Below are 18,007 nucleotides of genomic sequence, written 5' to 3' on the forward strand. Positions count from 1 at the left end.
CCATTAGAGTGGGTGGGACAGCTTCTAGAGACATTGAAATGATGGCAGTAACTGATTTGTGACCTTATCAACAGCCCCAAGCTGCAGTGAGAAGCAGAAGCAGCTTTTAGCTGCAGGCAGTAGAAAGCGGAGGAGCTGGAGCTGAGGCAGCAGAGCTGGACGAGACAGAAATATGGTAGGGTTTGGGGTAAAACCCCTGTGGGGTTGGGATAGGGAATGTGGAGCTGGGAGGTGAACTCCATGGTCGGAGCTGAAATTGCTGTAAGGGCCGCAATCTGAGCTCAAACCACACAGAGCTAGAGCTAAAACAAAGGTCCTGCCCTGAGGAGCACAAGTAGCATTATGTGGCACTGCTGGGGAGATGTTGAGGAGGAAGTGGAACAGAAGAGCTGGCAGTGAAATAAAGCTTGTGGGGCTGGAGCTGAAATCACTGGGGCCAGGGTGGGGACTGCAGTGCTGCAGCATCAATCACTGCTCAAAGGGATACTCACTGTAGATATGGAGAGTAATCACAGATTAGGACACAAAATGACAAAGCTGGAAATAGAATAACATCTGCCAGAATGGGGTGAGAATGGTGTTTCTGGACCTGGAGGTAAAACCTCACAACTGCACCCAAATCCAAAACTCAGTTGTCTCAACCTGGAGCAGATTTGCCTGGCACAGCTAGACATGGAAGGAGAGAGCTGGCAGTGAAATAAAGCTTGTGGGTCAACAGCTGAAATCACTGGGGCTGGGAAAGGGGAACTGTGGGGTTGGGATTGAGACTGCACATGGGATGGGGACTGTAGGGCTAACATGGAGATTGTAAGATTTATGTGCTGAACTCAATGTAGGCCTCTTATATTGATGCTGGTGTTGGGTGTTGTAACTGAAAGTAGATTAGGCTGTGTGGAACAGAAAAGGGGGTTACAGCCTTGCGCCTAAATACCCCGTCCATAGCAGCATACTACCTGCTGCCCTACTGCGCCTCGAGAGATCTAGCAGAAATCACTATGGGGCTGGGAAGGGACTGCGGGGCTGCGACTTTAAATGAAAATGGAAAAGAAACTATGATGCTGACAAGAGCCTCTTGCAATTGAGGCAAAAAGAGATAGAATATGTCACATTGCCTGGGGATTGTTGGGCGAGAGATGAAATCATGGCATGTCTGGGATCGGGGCTAAACAAGGCATGGAACCATAGGGCTGTCACAGAGACAGTAGTATTCTTCGGCCGGAATCACTGTGGGTCCGAGCTATGGTGAAAGGAAAATAGGTTGTGTGGAGAGAAAAGAGGGCTGCAAAACCTAGCGCCAGTAAGCCCCGCCGATACAGGATGTTGCCTAGGCCTGTGATCCTACCTCCTCGGATGGAGCAGAAAACACTCTGGGACAGGGAAGTGGACTGCAGGGAGGGACTTGGAATGAAAAAAACATAGTAGACTAGTAAATGGGGCTGTGGCCACCAAGGTGAACTTATGCAGGAGCTAGCACCGTGTCTGGGCATTATTGAGCTGGAGCTGAAATCATGGCAGGCTGGCATATTGATGCCGGGGAGGGTTCAGAGACCCTACAGCGGAAGCTGAAATGTTGCAGACCTGGAGCCAAAGCCAAGATGCTGCCCTTAGAAGCTGGAGAATAGTGCCGCTGCAGCTGGAAAAAGAGTGCTGGCAGTGAAATAAAGCTTGTGGGTCAACAGCTGAAAGGGCTGAAATCACTGGGCCTGGACTCATCATTGCCTGTCTGGCATCGGGGCTCAACACGCCATAGGAACCATACGGCTGGAACAGGGACCGTGGTGTTCTTCTTGCGCCGTAATCACTGTAGGCCCGTGACATGGGTGAAGGGGCTGGCCATTGTGACTGAAAGTACAGCAGGCTGTGTGGATAGGAAAAGGGGGCTGCAACCTGGCGCCTGAAAACCCCATCGATGCCAGGATATTGCCTGGGCCTGTGAAGGCACCTCCTGGGATGGAGCCAAAATTACTCTGGGGCTGGGAAGTGGACTCCATGGCTGGGCCTCGGACTGAAAACGGAAAAGATACTAGACCTGTGAATGGGGCTGTGGCCATCAAGGTGAACTTATGCAGGGGCTGGCACAGTGTCTCAAGATTGTTGGGCGGAACCTGAAATCACGGGAGGGCTGGCATATTGATGCTGGGGGAGGGTTTAATGACCCTCGGGGCTCAAGTGTTGCAGAGCTGGAGCCAAGGCCAAGATGCTGCCCTTTGAAGCTGGACAAGAGCGCTGGCAGTGAAATAAAGCTTGTGGGTCAACAGCTGAAAGGGCTGAAATCACTGGGCCTGGACTCATCATTGCCTGTCTGGCATCGGGGCTCAACACACCATAGGAACCATAGTGCTGGCACAGGGACCGTGCTGTTCTGCCGCCAAAATCACTGTAGGGCTTTGCTGTAGTGGAAATAAAATAGGTCGTGTCGAGCGCAAAAGGGGGCTGCAGCCTTGCGCCAGAAAGCCCCGCTGATGGTAGGAGATTGCCTTGGGTCAATGATGGCACCTCTAGGGATCGAGCGGAAATCACTGTGGGGCTGGAAAGTGGACTGCGGGGCTGAGACTCTGAATGAAAATGGTAAAGAACTTATAATGCTGAGAATGGGGCTCTTGGCATTGAGGCCAAAAGAGGCACAGTCTCTCACGGTGTCTCAAGATTGCTGGCCGGGACCTGAGATCATGGGGGGCTGGCATATTGATATTGGGATGGGCTTAGAGACCCTCAGGCAGGAGCTCAAGTGTTGCAGAGCTGGAGCCAAGGCCAAGATGCTGCCCTTTGAAGCTGGACAAGAGCGCTGGCAGTGAAATAAAGCTTGTGGGTCAACAGCTAAAAGGGCTGAAATCACTGGGCCTGGACTCATCATTGCCTGTCTGGCATCGGGGCTCAACACACCATAGGAACCATAGTGCTGGCACAGGGACCGTGCTGTTCTGCCGCCAAAATCACTGTAGGGCTTTGCTGTAGTGGAAATAAAATAGGCCGTGTCGAGCGCAAAAGGGGGCTGCAGCCTTGCGCCAGAAAGCCCCGCTGATGGTAGGAGATTACCTTGGGTCAATGATGGCACCTCTAGGGATCGAGCGGAAATCACTGTGGGGCTGGAAAGTGGACTGCGGGGCTGAGACTCTGAATGAAAATGGTAAAGAACTTATAATGCTGAGAATGGGGCTCTTGGCATTGAGGCCAAAAGAGGCACAGTCTCTCACGGTGTCTCAAGATTGCTGGCCGGGACCTGAGATCATGGGGGGCTGGCATATTGATATTGGGATGGGCTTAGAGACCCTCAGGCAGGAGCTCAAGTGTTGCAGAGCTGGAGCCAAGGCCAAGATGCTGCCCTTTGAAGCTGGACAAGAGCGCTGGCAGTGAAATAAAGCTTGTGGGTCAACAGCTAAAAGGGCTGAAATCACTGGGCCTGGACTCATCATTGCCTGTCTGGCATCGGGGCTGAACATGGCACTGGAACCATACGGCTGGCACAGGGACCGTGGTGTTCTTCTTGCACCGTAATCACTGTAGGCCCGTGACATGGGTGAAGGGGCTGGCCATTGTGACTGAAAGTACAGCAGGCTGTGTGGATAGGAAAAGGGGGCCGCAACCTGGCGCCTGAAAACCCCGTCGACGCCAGGATATTGCCTGGGCCTGTGAAGGCACCTCCTGGGATGGAGCCAAAATTACTCTGGGGCTGGGAAGGGAACTCCATGGCTGGGCCTCGGACTGAAAACGGAAAAGATACTAGACCTGTGAATGGGGCTGTGGCCATCAAGGTGAACTTATGCAGGGGCTGGCACAGTGTCTCAAGATTGTTGGGCGGCACCTGAAATCACGGGGGGCTGGCATATTGATGCTGGGGGGAGGTTCGGAGACCCTCGGGGCTCAAGTGTTGCAGAGCTGGAGCCAAGGCCAAGATGCTGCCCTTTGAAGCTGGACAAGAGCGCTGGCAGTGAAATAAAGCTTGTGGGTCAACAGCTGAAAGGGCTGAAATCACTGGGCCTGGACTCATCATTGCCTGTCTGGCATCGGGGCTCAACACACCATAGGAACCATAGTGCTGGCACAGGGACCGTGCTGTTCTGCCGCCAAAATCCCTGTGGGGCCTTGCTGTGGTGGAAGTAAAATAGGTCGTGTCGAGCGCAAAAGGGGGCTGCAGCCTTGCGCCAGAAAGCCCCGCTGATGGTAGGAGATTGCCTGGGTCCGTGATGGCACCTCTAGGGATCGAGCGGAAATCACTGTGGGGCTGGAAAGTGGACTGCGGGGCTGAGACTCTGAATGAAAATGGTAAAGAACTTATAATGCTGAGAATGGGGCTCTTGGCATTGAGGCCAAAAGAGGCACAGTCTCTCACGGTGTCTCAAGATTGCTGGCCGGGACCTGAGATCATGGGGGGCTGGCATATTGATATTGGGATGGGCTTAGAGACCCTCAGGCAGGAGCTCAAGTGTTGCAGAGCTGGAGCCAAGGCCAAGATGCTGCCCTTTGAAGCTGGACAAGAGCGCTGGCAGTGAAATAAAGCTTGTGGGTCAACAGCTGAAAGGGCTGAAATCACTGGGCCTGGACTCATCATTGCCTGTCTGGCATCGGGGCTGAACATGGCACTGGAACCATACGGCTGGCACAGGGACCGTGGTGTTCTTCTTGCACCGTAATCACTGTAGGCCCGTGACATGGGTGAAGGGGCTGGCCATTGTGACTGAAAGTACAGCAGGCTGTGTGGATAGGAAAAGGGGGCCGCAACCTGGCGCCTGAAAACCCCGTCGACGCCAGGATATTGCCTGGGCCTGTGAAGGCACCTCCTGGGATGGAGCCAAAATTACTCTGGGGCTGGGAAGGGAACTCCATGGCTGGGCCTCGGACTGAAAACGGAAAAGATACTAGACCTGTGAATGGGGCTGTGGCCATCAAGGTGAACTTATGCAGGGGCTGGCACAGTGTCTCAAGATTGTTGGGCGGCACCTGAAATCACGGGGGGCTGGCATATTGATGCTGGGGGGAGGTTCGGAGACCCTCGGGGCTCAAGTGTTGCAGAGCTGGAGCCAAGGCCAAGATGCTGCCCTTTGAAGCTGGACAAGAGCGCTGGCAGTGAAATAAAGCTTGTGGGTCAACAGCTGAAAGGGCTGAAATCACTGGGCCTGGACTCATCATTGCCTGTCTGGCATCGGGGCTCAACACACCATAGGAACCATAGTGCTGGCACAGGGACCGTGCTGTTCTGCCGCCAAAATCCCTGTGGGGCCTTGCTGTGGTGGAAGTAAAATAGGTCGTGTCGAGCGCAAAAGGGGGCTGCAGCCTTGCGCCAGAAAGCCCCGCTGATGGTAGGAGATTGCCTGGGTCCGTGATGGCACCTCTAGGGATCGAGCGGAAATCACTGTGGGGCTGGAAAGTGGACTGCGGGGCTGAGACTCTGAATGAAAATGGTAAAGAACTTATAATGCTGAGAATGGGGCTCTTGGCATTGAGGCCAAAAGAGGCACAGTCTCTCACGGTGTCTCAAGATTGCTGGCCGGGACCTGAGATCATGGGGGGCTGGCATATTGATATTGGGATGGGCTTAGAGACCCTCAGGCAGGAGCTCAAGTGTTGCAGAGCTGGAGCCAAGGCCAAGATGCTGCCCTTTGAAGCTGGACAAGAGCGCTGGCAGTGAAATAAAGCTTGTGGGTCAACAGCTGAAAGGGCTGAAATCACTGGGCCTGGACTCATCATTGCCTGTCTGGCATCGGGGCTGAACATGGCACTGGAACCATACGGCTGGCACAGGGACCGTGGTGTTCTTCTTGCACCGTAATCACTGTAGGCCCGTGACATGGGTGAAGGGGCTGGCCATTGTGACTGAAAGTACAGCAGGCTGTGTGGATAGGAAAAGGGGGCCGCAACCTGGCGCCTGAAAACCCCGTCGACGCCAGGATATTGCCTGGGCCTGTGAAGGCACCTCCTGGGATGGAGCCAAAATTACTCTGGGGCTGGGAAGGGAACTCCATGGCTGGGCCTCGGACTGAAAACGGAAAAGATACTAGACCTGTGAATGGGGCTGTGGCCATCAAGGTGAACTTATGCAGGGGCTGGCACAGTGTCTCAAGATTGTTGGGCGGCACCTGAAATCACGGGGGGCTGGCATATTGATGCTGGGGGGAGGTTCGGAGACCCTCGGGGCTCAAGTGTTGCAGAGCTGGAGCCAAGGCCAAGATGCTGCCCTTTGAAGCTGGACAAGAGCGCTGGCAGTGAAATAAAGCTTGTGGGTCAACAGCTGAAAGGGCTGAAATCACTGGGCCTGGACTCATCATTGCCTGTCTGGCATCGGGGCTGAACATGGCACTGGAACCATACGGCTGGCACAGGGACCGTGGTGTTCTTCTTGCACCGTAATCACTGTAGGCCCGTGACATGGGTGAAGGGGCTGGCCATTGTGACTGAAAGTACAGCAGGCTGTGTGGATAGGAAAAGGGGGCCGCAACCTGGCGCCTGAAAACCCCGTCGACGCCAGGATATTGCCTGGGCCTGTGAAGGCACCTCCTGGGATGGAGCCAAAATTACTCTGGGGCTGGGAAGGGAACTCCATGGCTGGGCCTCGGACTGAAAACGGAAAAGATACTAGACCTGTGAATGGGGCTGTGGCCATCAAGGTGAACTTATGCAGGGGCTGGCACAGTGTCTCAAGATTGTTGGGCGGCACCTGAAATCACGGGGGGCTGGCATATTGATGCTGGGGGGAGGTTCGGAGACCCTCGGGGCTCAAGTGTTGCAGAGCTGGAGCCAAGGCCAAGATGCTGCCCTTTGAAGCTGGACAAGAGCGCTGGCAGTGAAATAAAGCTTGTGGGTCAACAGCTGAAAGGGCTGAAATCACTGGGCCTGGACTCATCATTGCCTGTCTGGCATCGGGGCTCAACACACCATAGGAACCATAGTGCTGGCACAGGGACCGTGCTGTTCTGCCGCCAAAATCCCTGTGGGGCCTTGCTGTGGTGGAAGTAAAATAGGTCGTGTCGAGCGCAAAAGGGGGCTGCAGCCTTGCGCCAGAAAGCCCCGCTGATGGTAGGAGATTGCCTGGGTCCGTGATGGCACCTCTAGGGATCGAGCGGAAATCACTGTGGGGCTGGAAAGTGGACTGCGGGGCTGAGACTCTGAATGAAAATGGTAAAGAACTTATAATGCTGAGAATGGGGCTCTTGGCATTGAGGCCAAAAGAGGCACAGTCTCTCACGGTGTCTCAAGATTGCTGGCCGGGACCTGAGATCATGGGGGGCTGGCATATTGATATTGGGATGGGCTTAGAGACCCTCAGGCAGGAGCTCAAGTGTTGCAGAGCTGGAGCCAAGGCCAAGATGCTGCCCTTTGAAGCTGGACAAGAGCGCTGGCAGTGAAATAAAGCTTGTGGGTCAACAGCTGAAAGGGCTGAAATCACTGGGCCTGGACTCATCATTGCCTGTCTGGCATCGGGGCTGAACATGGCACTGGAACCATACGGCTGGCACAGGGACCGTGGTGTTCTTCTTGCACCGTAATCACTGTAGGCCCGTGACATGGGTGAAGGGGCTGGCCATTGTGACTGAAAGTACAGCAGGCTGTGTGGATAGGAAAAGGGGGCTGCAACCTGGCGCCTGAAAACCCCGTCGACGCCAGGGTATTGCCTGAGCCTGTGAAGGCACCTCCTGGGATGGAGCCAAAATTACTCTGGGGCTGGGAAGTGGACTCCATGGCTGGGCCTCGGACTGAAAACGGAAAAGATACTAGACCTGTGAATGGGGCTGTGGCCATCAAGGTGAACTTATGCAGGGGCTGGCACAGTGTCTCAAGATTGTTGGGCGGAACCTGAAATCACGGGAGGGCTGGCATATTGATGCTGGGGGGAGGTTCGGAGACCCTCGGGGCTCAAGTGTTGCAGAGCTGGAGCCAAGGCCAAGATGCTGCCCTTTGAAGCTGGACAAGAGCGCTGGCAGTGAAATAAAGCTTGTGGGTCAACAGCTGAAAGGGCTGAAATCACTGGGCCTGGACTCATCATTGCCTGTCTGGCATCGGGGCTCAACACACCATAGGAACCATAGTGCTGGCACAGGGACCGTGCTGTTCTGCCGCCAAAATCCCTGTGGGGCCTTGCTGTGGTGGAAGTAAAATAGGTCGTGTCGAGCGCAAAAGGGGGCTGCAGCCTTGCGCCAGAAAGCCCCGCTGATGGTAGGAGATTGCCTGGGTCCGTGATGGCACCTCTAGGGATCGAGCGGAAATCACTGTGGGGCTGGAAAGTGGACTGCGGGGCTGAGACTCTGAATGAAAATGGTAAAGAACTTATAATGCTGAGAATGGGGCTCTTGGCATTGAGGCCAAAAGAGGCACAGTCTCTCACGGTGTCTCAAGATTGCTGGCCGGGACCTGAGATCATGGGGGGCTGGCATATTGATATTGGGATGGGCTTAGAGACCCTCAGGCAGGAGCTCAAGTGTTGCAGAGCTGGAGCCAAGGCCAAGATGCTGCCCTTTGAAGCTGGACAAGAGCGCTGGCAGTGAAATAAAGCTTGTGGGTCAACAGCTGAAAGGGCTGAAATCACTGGGCCTGGACTCATCATTGCCTGTCTGGCATCGGGGCTGAACATGGCACTGGAACCATACGGCTGGCACAGGGACCGTGGTGTTCTTCTTGCACCGTAATCACTGTAGGCCCGTGACATGGGTGAAGGGGCTGGCCATTGTGACTGAAAGTACAGCAGGCTGTGTGGATAGGAAAAGGGGGCCGCAACCTGGCGCCTGAAAACCCCGTCGACGCCAGGATATTGCCTGGGCCTGTGAAGGCACCTCCTGGGATGGAGCCAAAATTACTCTGGGGCTGGGAAGGGAACTCCATGGCTGGGCCTCGGACTGAAAACGGAAAAGATACTAGACCTGTGAATGGGGCTGTGGCCATCAAGGTGAACTTATGCAGGGGCTGGCACAGTGTCTCAAGATTGTTGGGCGGCACCTGAAATCACGGGGGGCTGGCATATTGATGCTGGGGGGAGGTTCGGAGACCCTCGGGGCTCAAGTGTTGCAGAGCTGGAGCCAAGGCCAAGATGCTGCCCTTTGAAGCTGGACAAGAGCGCTGGCAGTGAAATAAAGCTTGTGGGTCAACAGCTGAAAGGGCTGAAATCACTGGGCCTGGACTCATCATTGCCTGTCTGGCATCGGGGCTGAACATGGCACTGGAACCATACGGCTGGCACAGGGACCGTGGTGTTCTTCTTGCACCGTAATCACTGTAGGCCCGTGACATGGGTGAAGGGGCTGGCCATTGTGACTGAAAGTACAGCAGGCTGTGTGGATAGGAAAAGGGGGCCGCAACCTGGCGCCTGAAAACCCCGTCGACGCCAGGATATTGCCTGGGCCTGTGAAGGCACCTCCTGGGATGGAGCCAAAATTACTCTGGGGCTGGGAAGGGAACTCCATGGCTGGGCCTCGGACTGAAAACGGAAAAGATACTAGACCTGTGAATGGGGCTGTGGCCATCAAGGTGAACTTATGCAGGGGCTGGCACAGTGTCTCAAGATTGTTGGGCGGCACCTGAAATCACGGGGGGCTGGCATATTGATGCTGGGGGGAGGTTCGGAGACCCTCGGGGCTCAAGTGTTGCAGAGCTGGAGCCAAGGCCAAGATGCTGCCCTTTGAAGCTGGACAAGAGCGCTGGCAGTGAAATAAAGCTTGTGGGTCAACAGCTGAAAGGGCTGAAATCACTGGGCCTGGACTCATCATTGCCTGTCTGGCATCGGGGCTCAACACACCATAGGAACCATAGTGCTGGCACAGGGACCGTGCTGTTCTGCCGCCAAAATCCCTGTGGGGCCTTGCTGTGGTGGAAGTAAAATAGGTCGTGTCGAGCGCAAAAGGGGGCTGCAGCCTTGCGCCAGAAAGCCCCGCTGATGGTAGGAGATTGCCTGGGTCCGTGATGGCACCTCTAGGGATCGAGCGGAAATCACTGTGGGGCTGGAAAGTGGACTGCGGGGCTGAGACTCTGAATGAAAATGGTAAAGAACTTATAATGCTGAGAATGGGGCTCTTGGCATTGAGGCCAAAAGAGGCACAGTCTCTCACGGTGTCTCAAGATTGCTGGCCGGGACCTGAGATCATGGGGGGCTGGCATATTGATATTGGGATGGGCTTAGAGACCCTCAGGCAGGAGCTCAAGTGTTGCAGAGCTGGAGCCAAGGCCAAGATGCTGCCCTTTGAAGCTGGACAAGAGCGCTGGCAGTGAAATAAAGCTTGTGGGTCAACAGCTGAAAGGGCTGAAATCACTGGGCCTGGACTCATCATTGCCTGTCTGGCATCGGGGCTGAACATGGCACTGGAACCATACGGCTGGCACAGGGACCGTGGTGTTCTTCTTGCACCGTAATCACTGTAGGCCCGTGACATGGGTGAAGGGGCTGGCCATTGTGACTGAAAGTACAGCAGGCTGTGTGGATAGGAAAAGGGGGCCGCAACCTGGCGCCTGAAAACCCCGTCGACGCCAGGATATTGCCTGGGCCTGTGAAGGCACCTCCTGGGATGGAGCCAAAATTACTCTGGGGCTGGGAAGGGAACTCCATGGCTGGGCCTCGGACTGAAAACGGAAAAGATACTAGACCTGTGAATGGGGCTGTGGCCATCAAGGTGAACTTATGCAGGGGCTGGCACAGTGTCTCAAGATTGTTGGGCGGCACCTGAAATCACGGGGGGCTGGCATATTGATGCTGGGGGGAGGTTCGGAGACCCTCGGGGCTCAAGTGTTGCAGAGCTGGAGCCAAGGCCAAGATGCTGCCCTTTGAAGCTGGACAAGAGCGCTGGCAGTGAAATAAAGCTTGTGGGTCAACAGCTGAAAGGGCTGAAATCACTGGGCCTGGACTCATCATTGCCTGTCTGGCATCGGGGCTCAACACACCATAGGAACCATAGTGCTGGCACAGGGACCGTGCTGTTCTGCCGCCAAAATCCCTGTGGGGCCTTGCTGTGGTGGAAGTAAAATAGGTCGTGTCGAGCGCAAAAGGGGGCTGCAGCCTTGCGCCAGAAAGCCCCGCTGATGGTAGGAGATTGCCTGGGTCCGTGATGGCACCTCTAGGGATCGAGCGGAAATCACTGTGGGGCTGGAAAGTGGACTGCGGGGCTGAGACTCTGAATGAAAATGGTAAAGAACTTATAATGCTGAGAATGGGGCTCTTGGCATTGAGGCCAAAAGAGGCACAGTCTCTCACGGTGTCTCAAGATTGCTGGCCGGGACCTGAGATCATGGGGGGCTGGCATATTGATATTGGGATGGGCTTAGAGACCCTCAGGCAGGAGCTCAAGTGTTGCAGAGCTGGAGCCAAGGCCAAGATGCTGCCCTTTGAAGCTGGACAAGAGCGCTGGCAGTGAAATAAAGCTTGTGGGTCAACAGCTGAAAGGGCTGAAATCACTGGGCCTGGACTCATCATTGCCTGTCTGGCATCGGGGCTGAACATGGCACTGGAACCATACGGCTGGCACAGGGACCGTGGTGTTCTTCTTGCACCGTAATCACTGTAGGCCCGTGACATGGGTGAAGGGGCTGGCCATTGTGACTGAAAGTACAGCAGGCTGTGTGGATAGGAAAAGGGGGCCGCAACCTGGCGCCTGAAAACCCCGTCGACGCCAGGATATTGCCTGGGCCTGTGAAGGCACCTCCTGGGATGGAGCCAAAATTACTCTGGGGCTGGGAAGGGAACTCCATGGCTGGGCCTCGGACTGAAAACGGAAAAGATACTAGACCTGTGAATGGGGCTGTGGCCATCAAGGTGAACTTATGCAGGGGCTGGCACAGTGTCTCAAGATTGTTGGGCGGCACCTGAAATCACGGGGGGCTGGCATATTGATGCTGGGGGGAGGTTCGGAGACCCTCGGGGCTCAAGTGTTGCAGAGCTGGAGCCAAGGCCAAGATGCTGCCCTTTGAAGCTGGACAAGAGCGCTGGCAGTGAAATAAAGCTTGTGGGTCAACAGCTGAAAGGGCTGAAATCACTGGGCCTGGACTCATCATTGCCTGTCTGGCATCGGGGCTGAACATGGCACTGGAACCATACGGCTGGCACAGGGACCGTGGTGTTCTTCTTGCACCGTAATCACTGTAGGCCCGTGACATGGGTGAAGGGGCTGGCCATTGTGACTGAAAGTACAGCAGGCTGTGTGGATAGGAAAAGGGGGCCGCAACCTGGCGCCTGAAAACCCCGTCGACGCCAGGATATTGCCTGGGCCTGTGAAGGCACCTCCTGGGATGGAGCCAAAATTACTCTGGGGCTGGGAAGGGAACTCCATGGCTGGGCCTCGGACTGAAAACGGAAAAGATACTAGACCTGTGAATGGGGCTGTGGCCATCAAGGTGAACTTATGCAGGGGCTGGCACAGTGTCTCAAGATTGTTGGGCGGCACCTGAAATCACGGGGGGCTGGCATATTGATGCTGGGGGGAGGTTCGGAGACCCTCGGGGCTCAAGTGTTGCAGAGCTGGAGCCAAGGCCAAGATGCTGCCCTTTGAAGCTGGACAAGAGCGCTGGCAGTGAAATAAAGCTTGTGGGTCAACAGCTGAAAGGGCTGAAATCACTGGGCCTGGACTCATCATTGCCTGTCTGGCATCGGGGCTCAACACACCATAGGAACCATAGTGCTGGCACAGGGACCGTGCTGTTCTGCCGCCAAAATCCCTGTGGGGCCTTGCTGTGGTGGAAGTAAAATAGGTCGTGTCGAGCGCAAAAGGGGGCTGCAGCCTTGCGCCAGAAAGCCCCGCTGATGGTAGGAGATTGCCTGGGTCCGTGATGGCACCTCTAGGGATCGAGCGGAAATCACTGTGGGGCTGGAAAGTGGACTGCGGGGCTGAGACTCTGAATGAAAATGGTAAAGAACTTATAATGCTGAGAATGGGGCTCTTGGCATTGAGGCCAAAAGAGGCACAGTCTCTCACGGTGTCTCAAGATTGCTGGCGGGACCTGAGATCACGGGGGGCTGGCATATTGATGCTGGGATGGGTTAGAGACCCTCAGGCAGGAGCTCAAGTGTTGCAGAGCTGGAGCCAAGGCCAAGATGCTGCCCTTTGAAGCTGGACAAGAGCGCTGGCAGTGAAATAAAGCTTGTGGGTCAACAGCTGAAAGGGCTGAAATCACTGGGCCTGGACTCATCATTGCCTGTCTGGCATCGGGGCTGAACATGGCACTGGAACCATACGGCTGGCACAGGGACCGTGGTGTTCTTCTTGCACCGTAATCACTGTAGGCCCGTGACATGGGTGAAGGGGCTGGCCATTGTGACTGAAAGTACAGCAGGCTGTGTGGATAGGAAAAGGGGGCTGCAACCTGGCGCCTGAAAACCCCGTCGACGCCAGGGTATTGCCTGAGCCTGTGAAGGCACCTCCTGGGATGGAGCCAAAATTACTCTGGGGCTGGGAAGGGAACTCCATGGCTGGGCCTCGGACTGAAAACGGAAAAGATACTAGACCTGTGAATGGGGCTGTGGCCATCAAGGTAATCTTATGCAGGGGCTGGCACAGTGTCTCAAGATTGTTGGGCGGCACCTGAAATCACGGGGGGCTGGCATATTGATGCTGGGGGGAGGTTCGGAGACCCTCGGGGCTCAAGTGTTGCAGAGCTGGAGCCAAGGCCAAGACGCTGCCCTTTGAAGCTGGACAAGAGCGCTGGCAGTGAAATAAAGCTTGTGGGTCAACAGCTGAAAGGGCTGAAATCACTGGGCCTGGACTCATCATTGCCTGTCTGGCATCGGGGCTCAACACACCATAGGAACCATAGTGCTGGCACAGGGACCGTGCTGTTCTGCTGCCGAAATCCCTGTGGGGCCTTGCTGTGGTGGAAGTAAAATAGGTCGTGTCGAGCGCAAAAGGGGCTGCAGCCTTGCGCCAGAAAGCCCCGCTGATGGTAGGAGATTGCCTGGGTCCGTGATGGCACCTCTAGGGATCGAGCGGAAATCACTGTGGGGCTGGAAAGTGGACTGCGGGGCTGAGACTCTGAATGAAAATGGAAAAGAACTTATAATGCTGACAATGGGGCTCTTGGCATTGAGGCCAAAAGAGGCACAGTCTCTCACGGTGTCTCAAGATTGCTGGCCGGGACCTGAGATCATGGGGGGCTGGCATATTGATATTAGGATGGCTTTAGAGACCCTCAGGCAGGAGCTCAAGTGTTGCAGAGCTGGAGCCAAGGCCAAGATGCTGCCCTTTGAAGCTGGACAAGAGCGCTGGCAGTGAAATAAAGCTTGTGGGTCAACAGCTGAAAGGGCTGAAATCACTGGGCCTGGACTCATCATTGCCTGTCTGGCATCGGGGCTGAACATGGCACTGGAACCATACGGCTGGCACAGGGACCGTGGTGTTCTTCTTGCACCGTAATCACTGTAGGCCCGTGACATGGGTGAAGGGGCTGGCCATTGTGACTGAAAGTACAGCAGGCTGTGTGGATAGGAAAAGGGGGCCGCAACCTGGCGCCTGAAAACCCCGTCGACGCCAGGGTATTGCCTGAGCCTGTGAAGGCACCTCCTGGGATGGAGCCAAAATTACTCTGGGGCTGGGAAGGGAACTCCATGGCTGGGCCTCGGACTGAAAACGCAAAAGATACTAGACCTGTGAATGGGGCTGTGGCCATCAAGGTAATCTTATGCAGGGGCTGGCACAGTGTCTCAAGATTGTTGGGCGGCACCTGAAATCACGGGGGGCTGGCATATTGATGCTGGGGTGAGGTTCGGAGACCCTCGGGGCTCAAGTGTTGCAGAGCTGGAGCCAAGGCCAAGACGCTGCCCTTTGAAGCTGGACAAGAGCGCTGGCAGTGAAATAAAGCTTGTGGGTCAACAGCTGAAAGGGCTGAAATCACTGGGCCTGGACTCATCATTGCCTGTCTGGCATCGGGGCTGAACATGGCACTGGAACCATACGGCTGGCACAGGGACCGTGGTGTTCTTCTTGCACCGTAATCACTGTAGGCCCGTGACATGGGTGAAGGGGCTGGCCATTGTGACTGAAAGTACAGCAGGCTGTGTGGATAGGAAAAGGGGGCCGCAACCTGGCGCCTGAAAACCCCGTCGACGCCAGGATATTGCCTGGGCCTGTGAAGGCACCTCCTGGGATGGAGCCAAAAATACTCGTGGGGCTGGGAAGGGAACTCCATGGCTGGGCCTCGGACTGAAAACGGAAAAGATACTAGACCTGTGAATGGGGCTGTGGCCATCAAGGTGAACTTATGCAGGGGCTGGCACAGTGTCTCAAGATTGTTGGGCGGCACCTGAAATCACGGGGGGCTGGCATATTGATGCTGGGGTGAGGTTCGGAGACCCTCGGGGCTCAAGTGTTGCAGAGCTGGAGCCAAGGCCAAGACGCTGCCCTTTGAAGCTGGACAAGAGCACTGGCAGTGAAATAAAGCTTGTGGGTCAACAGCTGAAAGGGCTGAAATCACTGGGCCTGGACTCATCATTGCCTGTCTGGCATCGGGGCTGAACATGGCACTGGAACCATACGGCTTGCACAGGGACCGTGGTGTTCTTCTTGCACCGTAATCACTGTAGGCCCGTGACATGGGTGAAGGGGCTGGCCATTGTGACTGAAAGTACAGCAGGCTGTGTGGATAGGAAAAGGGGGCCGCAACCTGGCGCCTGAAAACCCCGTAGACGCCAGGATATTGCCTGGGCCTGTGAAGGCACCTCCTGGGATGGAGCCAAAATTACTCTGGGGCTGGGAAGGGAACTCCATGGCTGGGCCTCGGACTGAAAACAGAAAAGATACTAGACCTGTGAATGGGGCTGTGGCCATCAAGGTGAACTTATGCAGGGGCTGGCACAGTGTCTCAAGATTGTTGGGCGGCACCTGAAATCACGGGGGGCTGGCATATTGATGCTGGGGGGAGGTTCGGAGACCCTCGGGGCTCAAGTGTTGCAGAGCTGGAGCCAAGGCCAAGACGCTGCCCTTTGAAGCTGGACAAGAGCACTGGCAGTGAAATAAAGCTTGTGGGTCAACAGCTGAAAGGGCTGAAATCACTGGGCCTGGACTCATCATTGCCTGTCTGGCATCGGGGCTCAACACACCATAGGAACCATAGTGCTGGCACACGGACCGTGCTGTTCTGCCGCCAAAATCCCTGTGGGGCCTTGCTGTGGTGGAAGTAAAATAGGTCGTGTCGAGTGCAAAACGGGGCTGCAGCCTTGCGCCAGAAAGCCCCGCTGATGGTAGGAGATTGCCTGGGTCCGTGATGGCACCTCTAGGGATCGAGCGGAAATCACTGTGGGGCTGGAAAGTGGACTGCGGGGCTGAGACTCTGAATGAAAATGGTAAAGAACTTATAATGCTGAGAATGGGGCTCTTGGCATTGAGGCCAAAAGAGGCACAGTCTCTCACGGTGTCTCAAGATTGCTGGCCGGGACCTGAGATCATGGGGGGCTGGCATATTGATATTAGGATGGCTTTAGAGACCCTCAGGCAGGAGCTCAAGTGTTGCAGAGCTGGAGCCAAGGCCAAGATGCTGCCCTTTGAAGCTGGACAAGAGCGCTGGCATTGAAATAAAGCTTGTGGGTCAACAGCTGAAAGGGCTGAAATCACTGGGCCTGGACTCATCATTGCCTGTCTGGCATCGGGGCTGAACATGGCACTGGAACCATACGGCTGGCACAGGGACCGTGGTGTTCTTCTTGCACCGTAATCACTGTAGGCCCGTGACATGGGTGAAGGGGCTGGCCATTGTGACTGAAAGTACAGCAGGCTGTGTGGATAGGAAAAGGGGGCTGCAACCTGGCGCCTGAAAACCCCGTCGACGCCAGGATATTGCCTGGGCCTGTGAAGGCACCTCCTGGGATGGAGCCAAAATTACTCTGGGGCTGGGAAGTGGACTCCATGGCTGGGCCTCGGACTGAAAACGGAAAAGATACTAGACCTGTGAATGGGGCTGTGGCCATCAAGGTAATCTTATGCAGGGGCTGGCACAGTGTCTCAAGATTGTTGGGCGGCACCTGAAATCACGGGGGGCTGGCATATTGATGCTGGGGGGAGGTTCGGAGACCCTCGGGGCTCAAGTGTTGCAGAGCTGGAGCTAAGGCCAAGACGCTGCCCTTTGAAGCTGGACAAGAGCGCTGGCAGTGAAATAAAGCTTGTGGGTCAACAGCTGAAAGGGCTGAAATCACTGGGCCTGGACTCATCATTGCCTGTCTGGCATCAGGGCTCAATACACCATAGGAACCATAGTGCTGGCACAGGGACCGTGCTGTTCTGCTGCCAAAATCCCTGTGGGGCCTTGCTGTGGTGGAAGTAAAATAGGTCGTGTCGAGCGCAAAAGGGGGCTGCAGCCTTGCGCCAGAAAGCCCCGCTGATGGTAGGAGATTGCCTTGGGTCCGTGATGGCACCTCTAGGGATCGAGCGGAATTCACTGTGGGGCTGGAAAGTGGACTGCGGGGCTGAGACTCTGAATGAAAATGGTAAAGAACTTATAATGCTGAGAATGGGGCTCTTGGCATTGAGGCCAAAAGAGGCACAGTCTCTCACGGTGTCTCAAGATTGCTGGCCGGGACCTGAGATCATGGGGGGCTGGCATATTGATATTAGGAGGCTTAGAGACCCTCAGGCGGAGCTCAAGTGTTGCAGAGCTGGAGCCAAGGCCAAGATGCTGCCCTTTGAAGCTGGACAAGAGCGCTGGCAGTGAAATAAAGCTTGTGGGTCAACAGCTGAAAGGGCTGAAATCACTGGGCCTGGACTCATCATTGCCTGTCTGGCATCGGGGCTGAACATGGCACTGGAACCATACGGCTGGCACAGGGACCGTGGTGTTCTTCTTGCACCGTAATCACTGTAGGCCCGTGACATGGGTGAAGGGGCTGGCCATTGTGACTGAAAGTACAGCAGGCTGTGTGGATAGGAAAAGGGGGCCGCAACCTGGCGCCTGAAAACCCCGTCGACGCCAGGATATTGCCTGGGCCTGTGAAGGCACCTCCTGGGATGGAGCCAAAATTACTCTGGGGCTGGGAAGGGAACTCCATGGCTGGGCCTCGGACTGAAAACGGAAAAGATACTAGACCTGTGAATGGGGCTGTGGCCATCAAGGTAATCTT

General features: G+C 55.5%; 1 long non-coding RNA gene across 2 annotated transcripts; it reads right to left on the minus strand.

Annotated features, from left to right (window-relative positions):
• Window positions 1-1,757: 1,757 nt before the first annotated feature.
• LOC127059682 (uncharacterized) lies at window positions 1,758-17,498 on the minus strand. Of its 2 annotated transcripts, none has more exons than XR_007777698.1 (4): window positions 16,698-17,498; window positions 14,547-14,982; window positions 4,721-12,277; window positions 1,758-1,887 (listed from the first exon to the last, which is right to left on the minus strand). It is a non-coding gene; the product is annotated as an uncharacterized LOC127059682 (long non-coding RNA). The 2 variants fall into 2 exon arrangements; XR_007777697.1 differs by having other exon boundaries at window positions 3,585-12,277.
• Window positions 17,499-18,007: the final 509 nt, after the last annotated feature.

The sequence above is a fragment of the Serinus canaria genome, chromosome 1, assembly GCF_022539315.1.
Source record: "Serinus canaria isolate serCan28SL12 chromosome 1, serCan2020, whole genome shotgun sequence".
Lineage (NCBI taxonomy): Eukaryota > Metazoa > Chordata > Aves > Passeriformes > Fringillidae > Serinus > Serinus canaria.